This window comes from Mus pahari, chromosome 5 (genome assembly GCF_900095145.1).
Source record: "Mus pahari chromosome 5, PAHARI_EIJ_v1.1, whole genome shotgun sequence".
NCBI lineage: Eukaryota > Metazoa > Chordata > Mammalia > Rodentia > Muridae > Mus > Mus pahari.
Genome location: NC_034594.1, coordinates 11,212,569 through 11,219,380, shown reverse-complemented (window position 1 = coordinate 11,219,380; position 6,812 = coordinate 11,212,569).

The following is a 6,812-nucleotide window of genomic DNA, read 5'->3' as shown; positions in this document are numbered from 1 at the left end:
AATAGTTTGAGGAGAGTTGGAATTAGGTCTTCTTTGAAGGTCTGATAGAATTCTGCACTAAACCTATCTGGTCATGGGCTTTTTTGGTTGGGAGACTATTAATGACTACTTCTATTTCTTTAGGGCATATGGGACTGTTTAGGTCACTAAACTAATCCTGATTTAACTTTGGTACCTGGTATCTCTCTAGAAATTTGTCCATTTTATCTAGCTTTTCAAATTTTATTGAGTAGAGCCTTTTATAGTAGGATCTGATGGTGTTTTGGATTTCCTCAGGTTCTGTTGTTACATCTCCCTTTTCATTTCTGATTTTGTTAATTAGAATACTGTCTCTGTGCCCTCTAGTGAGTCTGGCTAAGGGTTTATCTATCTTGTCGATTTTTTCAAAGGACCAGCTCCTGTTTGGTTGATTCTTTGAATAGTTCTTTTTGTTTCCTCTTGGTTGATTTCAACCCTGAGTTTGATTATTTCCTGCCATCTACTCCTCTTGGGTGAATATGCTTCCTNTTGTTCTAGAGTTTTTAGGTGTGCTGTCACGCTACTAGTGTATGCTGTCTCTATTTTCTTTTTCTGCAGACCCAGAGCTATGAGTTTTTCTCTTAGGACTGCTTTCATTATGTCCCATAAGTTTGGGTATGTTGCGGCTTCATTTTCATTAAACTCTAAAAAGTCTTTAATTTCTTTCTTTATTTCTTACTTGACTAATTTACTATTGAGTAGAGTGTTCTTCAGCTTCCATGTGAGTGTTGACTTTCTATTATTTATGCTGTTATTGAAGATCACCCTTAGTCCATGGTGATCTGATAGGATGCATGGGGTAATTTCAACGTCTACTGAGGCCTGTTTTGTGACCAATTATATGGTCGATTTTGGAAAAGATGTCATGAGGTGCTTAGAAGAATGTACGTCCTTTTGTTTTAGAATAAAATGTTCTGTAGATATCTGTTAAATCCATTTGTTTCATAACTTCCACAATGTGTCTTTGTTTAGTTTCTGTTTCCAGGATCTGTCCATTGATGAGAATGGGGTGTTGAAGTCTCCCACTATTATTGTGTGAGGTGCAATATGTGCTTTGAGCTTTACTATAGTTTCTTTAATGAATGTTCATGCCCTTGCATTTGAAGCATAGATATTCAGAATTGAGATTTCATTTTGGCAGATTTTACCTTTGATGAGTATCAAGTGCCCCTCTGTCTCATTTTTGATAACATTGGGTTGGAATTCGATTTTATTCGATATTAGAATGGCTACTCCAGCTTGTTTTTTTTCTGACCATTTGCTTGGAAAATTGTTTTCCAGCCTTTTACCCTGAGGTATTGTCTGTGTTTTTCCCTGAGGTGGGTTTTCTGTCAGCAGCAAAATGTTGTGTCCTGTTTATATAGCCAGTCTGTTAGTCTATGTATTTTTATTTGGGAGTTGCATCCTGTCTTAGTCTGTTTCTATTCCTGCACAAACATCATGACCAAGAAGCAAGTTGGGGCAGAAATGGTTTATTCAGCTTATTCTTTCCACATTACTGTAAGTCACCAAATGATGTCAGGATTGGAACTCAAGCAGGTTAGAAAGCAGGAGCTGATGCCGAGGCCATGGATGTTTCTTACTGGCTTGCTTCTCCTGGCTTGTTCAGCCTGCTCTCTTATAGAACTCAAAATTAGTAGCCCAGGGATGGTCCCACCCACAAGGGTCCCTTCCCCCTTGATCACTAATTGANAAAATGCCTTACATCTGGATCTCATGGAGGCACTTCCCCAACTGAAGGTCATTTCTCTGTGATAACTCCAACCTGTGTCAAATTGACACATGAAACCAGACAGTATAGTTGACCCCTTTTCAACTTGACACACAAACACATCACTATTTAACCACAACCCATACATTCTCTTTCATCCTCAAGATCTAAATAACTTTATAAATCCCACAGTCTTTACATATTAAAAGTTCAATCCAATATCTTTTAAAATTCAAAGTCTTTAAAAAATTTAAAGTCTCTTAACACTGGATTCCAATAAAATACCTTCTTTCTTTAAGAGGGAAAATATGTCAGGGCACAGTCACAATCAAAAGCAAAATCAGAATCCAACTGTCCAATGTCTGGGATCCAACTCACGATCTTCAGGACTCCTCAAAGGGCTTGTGTCACTTCTCCAGTCTTGCTCTTTGTAGCACACATATTATCTTCTAGGCTCCAGCTGCCTGCACTCCACTGTTGCTGCTGTTCTTGGTGGTCATCTCATGGTACTGGCATCTCCAAAACACTGCATGACCCCTTCAGTCTTGGGCCATCAGTTGTAACTGAAGCTGCACCTTCACCAACTGCCTTCCTTGGTCTCTCACAGTGCCGAGCCTCAGCTGCTCTGCATGACTCTTCATGCCTTCAAAACCAGTACCACTTGGGTGACTCTTACATATTACCAAGTTATGCTGCTGCAGGAGTTACAACCTTGGCTGTCTCTGGAACACAGTTTTTGTGTGCTCTCAGAAAACACTTCACAGAAGAAGTCATCTCAATGATGCTGGTCTCTTCTTAATCAGAGCTAATGTCTTAGCTACAGCTAACCAGCATCAATAGTCCCAGTAATGCAAAGGTTTTGCTTTAGTAGTTCTGGTATTTTGTTAATTACAGTTGATTCTTCAACCCCAGCTAACCAGAATGAAAGAATCTTCACAATCAAAATAGCAATGGCCCTGAAAAGAGTCTTTAATCTTCCCTCTGAAATTTCACAAGCCAGGCCTCCATCTTCTGCACTGTTCTCAACATCTTCCAAGCTCCTACACAACATCCTACAGAGCTCTTAACACTGAATGGATCTTCTAGCCCAAAGTTCCAAAATCCTTCCACAGTTCTCCCTAAAACATGGTCAGGTTGTCACTACGCTGGTACCAATTTGTCTTAGTCAGGGTTTCTATTCCTGCACAAACATCATGACCAAGAAGGAAATTAGAGAGGAAAGGTTTTATTCAGCTTACACTTTCCACATTGCTGTAAATCACCAAATGATGTCAGGATTGGAACTCAAACAGGTCAGGAAGCAGGAGCTGATGCCGAGGCCCTAGAGAGATGTTTCTTACTAGCTTGCTTCTTCTGGATTGCTCAGCCTGCTCTCTTATAGAATCCAAGATTATCAGCCCAGGGATGGTCCCACCCACAAGGGTCCCTTCCCCCTTCATCACTAATAGAAAAAATGCCTTACAGCTGGATCTCATGGAGGCACTTCCCCAACTGAAGCTCCTTTCTCTGTGATAACTCCAGCATGTGTCAAGCTGACACACAAAACCAGCCAGTACATGTCCATTGATATTAAGAGATATTAAGGAAAAATAATTGTTGCTTCTTGTTACTTTTGTTGTTAGAGTTGGGATTCTGTTCTTGTAGCTGTCTTCTTTTACGTTTGTTGAAGAATTACTTTCTTGCTTTTTCTAGGGTGTCGTTTCTGCCTCTGTGTTTGTGTTTTCCCATTATTATCCTCTGAAGGGCTGGATTCATGGAAAGATATTGTGTGAATTGGTTATGGCGCGGAATAGTATGGTTTCTCCATCGATGGTAATTGAGAGTTTTGCTGGGTATAATATCCTGGGCTGAAATTTGTCTTCTCTTAGGGTCTGTATCACATCTGTCCAGGATCTTCTGGCTTTCAGAGTCTCTGGTGAGAAGTCTGGTGTAATTCTAATAGGCCTGCCTTTATATGTTACTTGACCTTTTTCCCTTACTGCTTTTAATATTCTATCTTTATTTAGTGCGTTTCTTGTTCGAGTTATTATGTCTGGAGGAATTTCTTTTCTGGTCCAGTCTATTTGGAGTTCTGTAGGCTTCTCATATGTTCATGGGCATCTCTTTCTTTAGGTTTGGAAAGTTTTCTTCTATAATTTTGTTGAAGATATTTGCTGGCCCTTAAAGTCGAAAATCCTCATTCTCATTTATTCCCATTATCTGTATCTTCTCATTGTGTCCTGGATTTCCTGGATGTTTTGGGTTAGGATCTTTTTGAATTTTGCATTTTCTTTGATTATTTTGTCCATGTTCTCTATGGAGTCTTTTGCACCTGAGATTCTCTCTTCCATCTACTGTATCTGTTGCTGATGCTCACATCTATGGTTCCTGATTTCACTCCTAGGATTTCTATCTCCAGAGTTGTTTCCCTTTGGTTTTCTTCATTGTTTCTCCTTTCATTTTTAGATCTTAGATGGTTTTGTTCAATTCCATCACCTGTTTGGTTGTGTTTTCTTGTAATTCTTTAAGGGATTTTTGTTTCCTCTTTAAGATCTTCTACCTGTTTAGCAGTGGTCTCCTGTAATTCCTTGAGGGATATTTTTGTGCTTCCTCTTTAAGTGCTTCTACCTGTTAACAGTCTTCTGTGTTTCTTTAAGTGAGTTATTAATGCCCTTCTTAAAATTCTCTAACAGCATTATGAGATATGATTTTAGATTTGAATCTTGCTTTTCGGGTGTGTTGGTGTATCCAGGACTCACTGTGGTGGGCATACTGTGTTCTGGTGATGCCCAGTGGTCTTGGTTTCTGTTAGTATGTTTCTTTCATTTACCTTTCGCCATCTGGTAATCTCTGGTGTTAGATGTTCTAGCTGTGTCTGGCTGGAGCCTTTTCCTCCTGTGATTCTTTAGCCTCTGTCAGCACTCCAGGGAAACCAACTCTCTCCTGAGTCCCAGTGGTCAGCACACTCTTTGCAGGCAAGCTCTCCTCTTTCAGGGAAGGTGCACAGAAGTCTGGAACTCAGATCCACCTCCTGATTCCTGGGGTCAGAGCCCTCCCTGGAGGCCTACTCTCCTCTATCAGGGAAAGTGTCCAGGGCTCTGGGTCTCAGCTCTGTCTCCTGGCTGAGGATGAAGGCCAGAAGGGATTCTGTCCAAGAAGCTCTGTTGCTTTTGCTGCCTGTGTGCTTTCCTGCATAGACTTGTCTCAGCTCTCCCAAGATTCTGGGTGTGCTAGGGTCTGCTTTTGTGCTTTGACCCTGTTCCTGCTAGCAGAAGACCCTATGGGATTTTTGGAACCAAAGTTGCATTCCACTTACCAGTGATCTCAAGGTCCCAGGTGTGCTAGGGTGCCTGCAGTGTGGAGAGTCCTCTGGGGACCTTGGGACCCTCCACTAAGATGGTGCCCATGATGGCATGGGCCAAGTCAATATTTCTTAAGTAGCCTTTTTAGATAGTGTCAGCAGATGTAGACCAAAACACTAATATGTCAGAGATTTTGAAGGGTCATTTATCATTCACTTAATTACAGCAGTGTTCAGATCTTCTTGAGTGTGCCTAGGACATTTGTATCATTGATATTAGTGTTCAAAATTGCTTTCCTATATGGGTTGGAACAAAAACATACAACGACAGTAGACAACACCAAAACAGCAGTATGTGCTTTTTTTCACTGGTCTGTCAATAAGATCAGATGTGTTTTTGTACACTTCAATATTTGCAGAATCTGCTAAAATCCAAATATTTACAATATCATTTCTATGCAGCCATGCTGAGGTGTTCTAAATGATTCTTTCTTTTTAAGTTACTGGAATACTTTTATTGAGATATAATTATACATTTTATAATGCATCTATTTACAATATTCAGTTTAGAATTTTGGCATATTCACAGAGATGGTCAATCATTACTACAAATAATTTTAGATTAACTTTTTATCCTCCTCCACACCCTATCCATATGTAGTCCTGCTCCATTTTTTAATATTCATTTTAAACTTTGTTATAAAAAGTTATAAGTAAAATATTCACACAGCAAAATTAATCAATTACCAATGCTCCACAACTTCATATATGTCAACATAGTTAAGTTAATCATTTAAGTGGAATCTGTCAAAATTGACATTTGATAGCATACTTTCATTATTGAATATATTTTAGGCACTTATCCACCACCAAAAATCAAAAGAAAAATCCATGACAGAATTACAACTGGGAAAACCATTAGCTTTATGTCACTTTTCATAAAACAAAAACATACTTTGTTGTTTTGTGTCTAGATTTTTTATTTAATATTATTTCCACATGTAACAGGATCCCGACTTTTCATCTGCTTTTGCTGCTTAATAATAGTGTAATAAGTGGATATAGGATAGCTTGTTTCTTCATTCAATTGATAGATTTTTGGTCTATTCCCCTTTGATTAGGTACATTAACTAAACAAAATAAAAAGAGAAATAACAATGTGTTGTTACCATGCTATGTTTATTCCTTGATTTTACATTCTATACAGGTCAAGTGAGAAAAAAGCTTGAGTAATGTTTTATATATCAGGATTTTCCCTGTCCAATTAATTTAAATATTAGTGCAGTGTGAGGCCTGTGATTGGACAGGGCAAAGGGAGGCAGGGCTAAGAGTTTCAGGGACAGAGAGAGACTTGGGAGAGAGGAAGAAGCAGGATGGAAGGCCACGAGCAGGGTGATTCAGTATCCTCATGGTTTTAAATAGCCACAGGTAGATTTACTATCATATAGGGATACATATAATAATTGGGTACCATGTCTAATCTATTTCAGCAGTTTGTACCATTACCAATTGGCTCTGAATATATTGTGTGCCCACAATAAATTCTGACAGATTAATTATAAGCATCTAGAGTTTTGTTTCTACCAGGTTGCTGGGTGTTGTGGCAGATGAGCATGGGATGGGTGGTCATTGCGTTGGCCTGGCATGGCAAAGACCCTCCAAGAGAATTTGTGAGTTGGATACAGACATTTTTGCAGCTCTGGGCTAGAGGGTCTATAGAGTTGAGAACACCTTGATTGAGGGTTACTGGTCTGTGGGACTGCCGGAACAGAGAGTTGTCAACAATAGTGTGGGAAGCCTGCC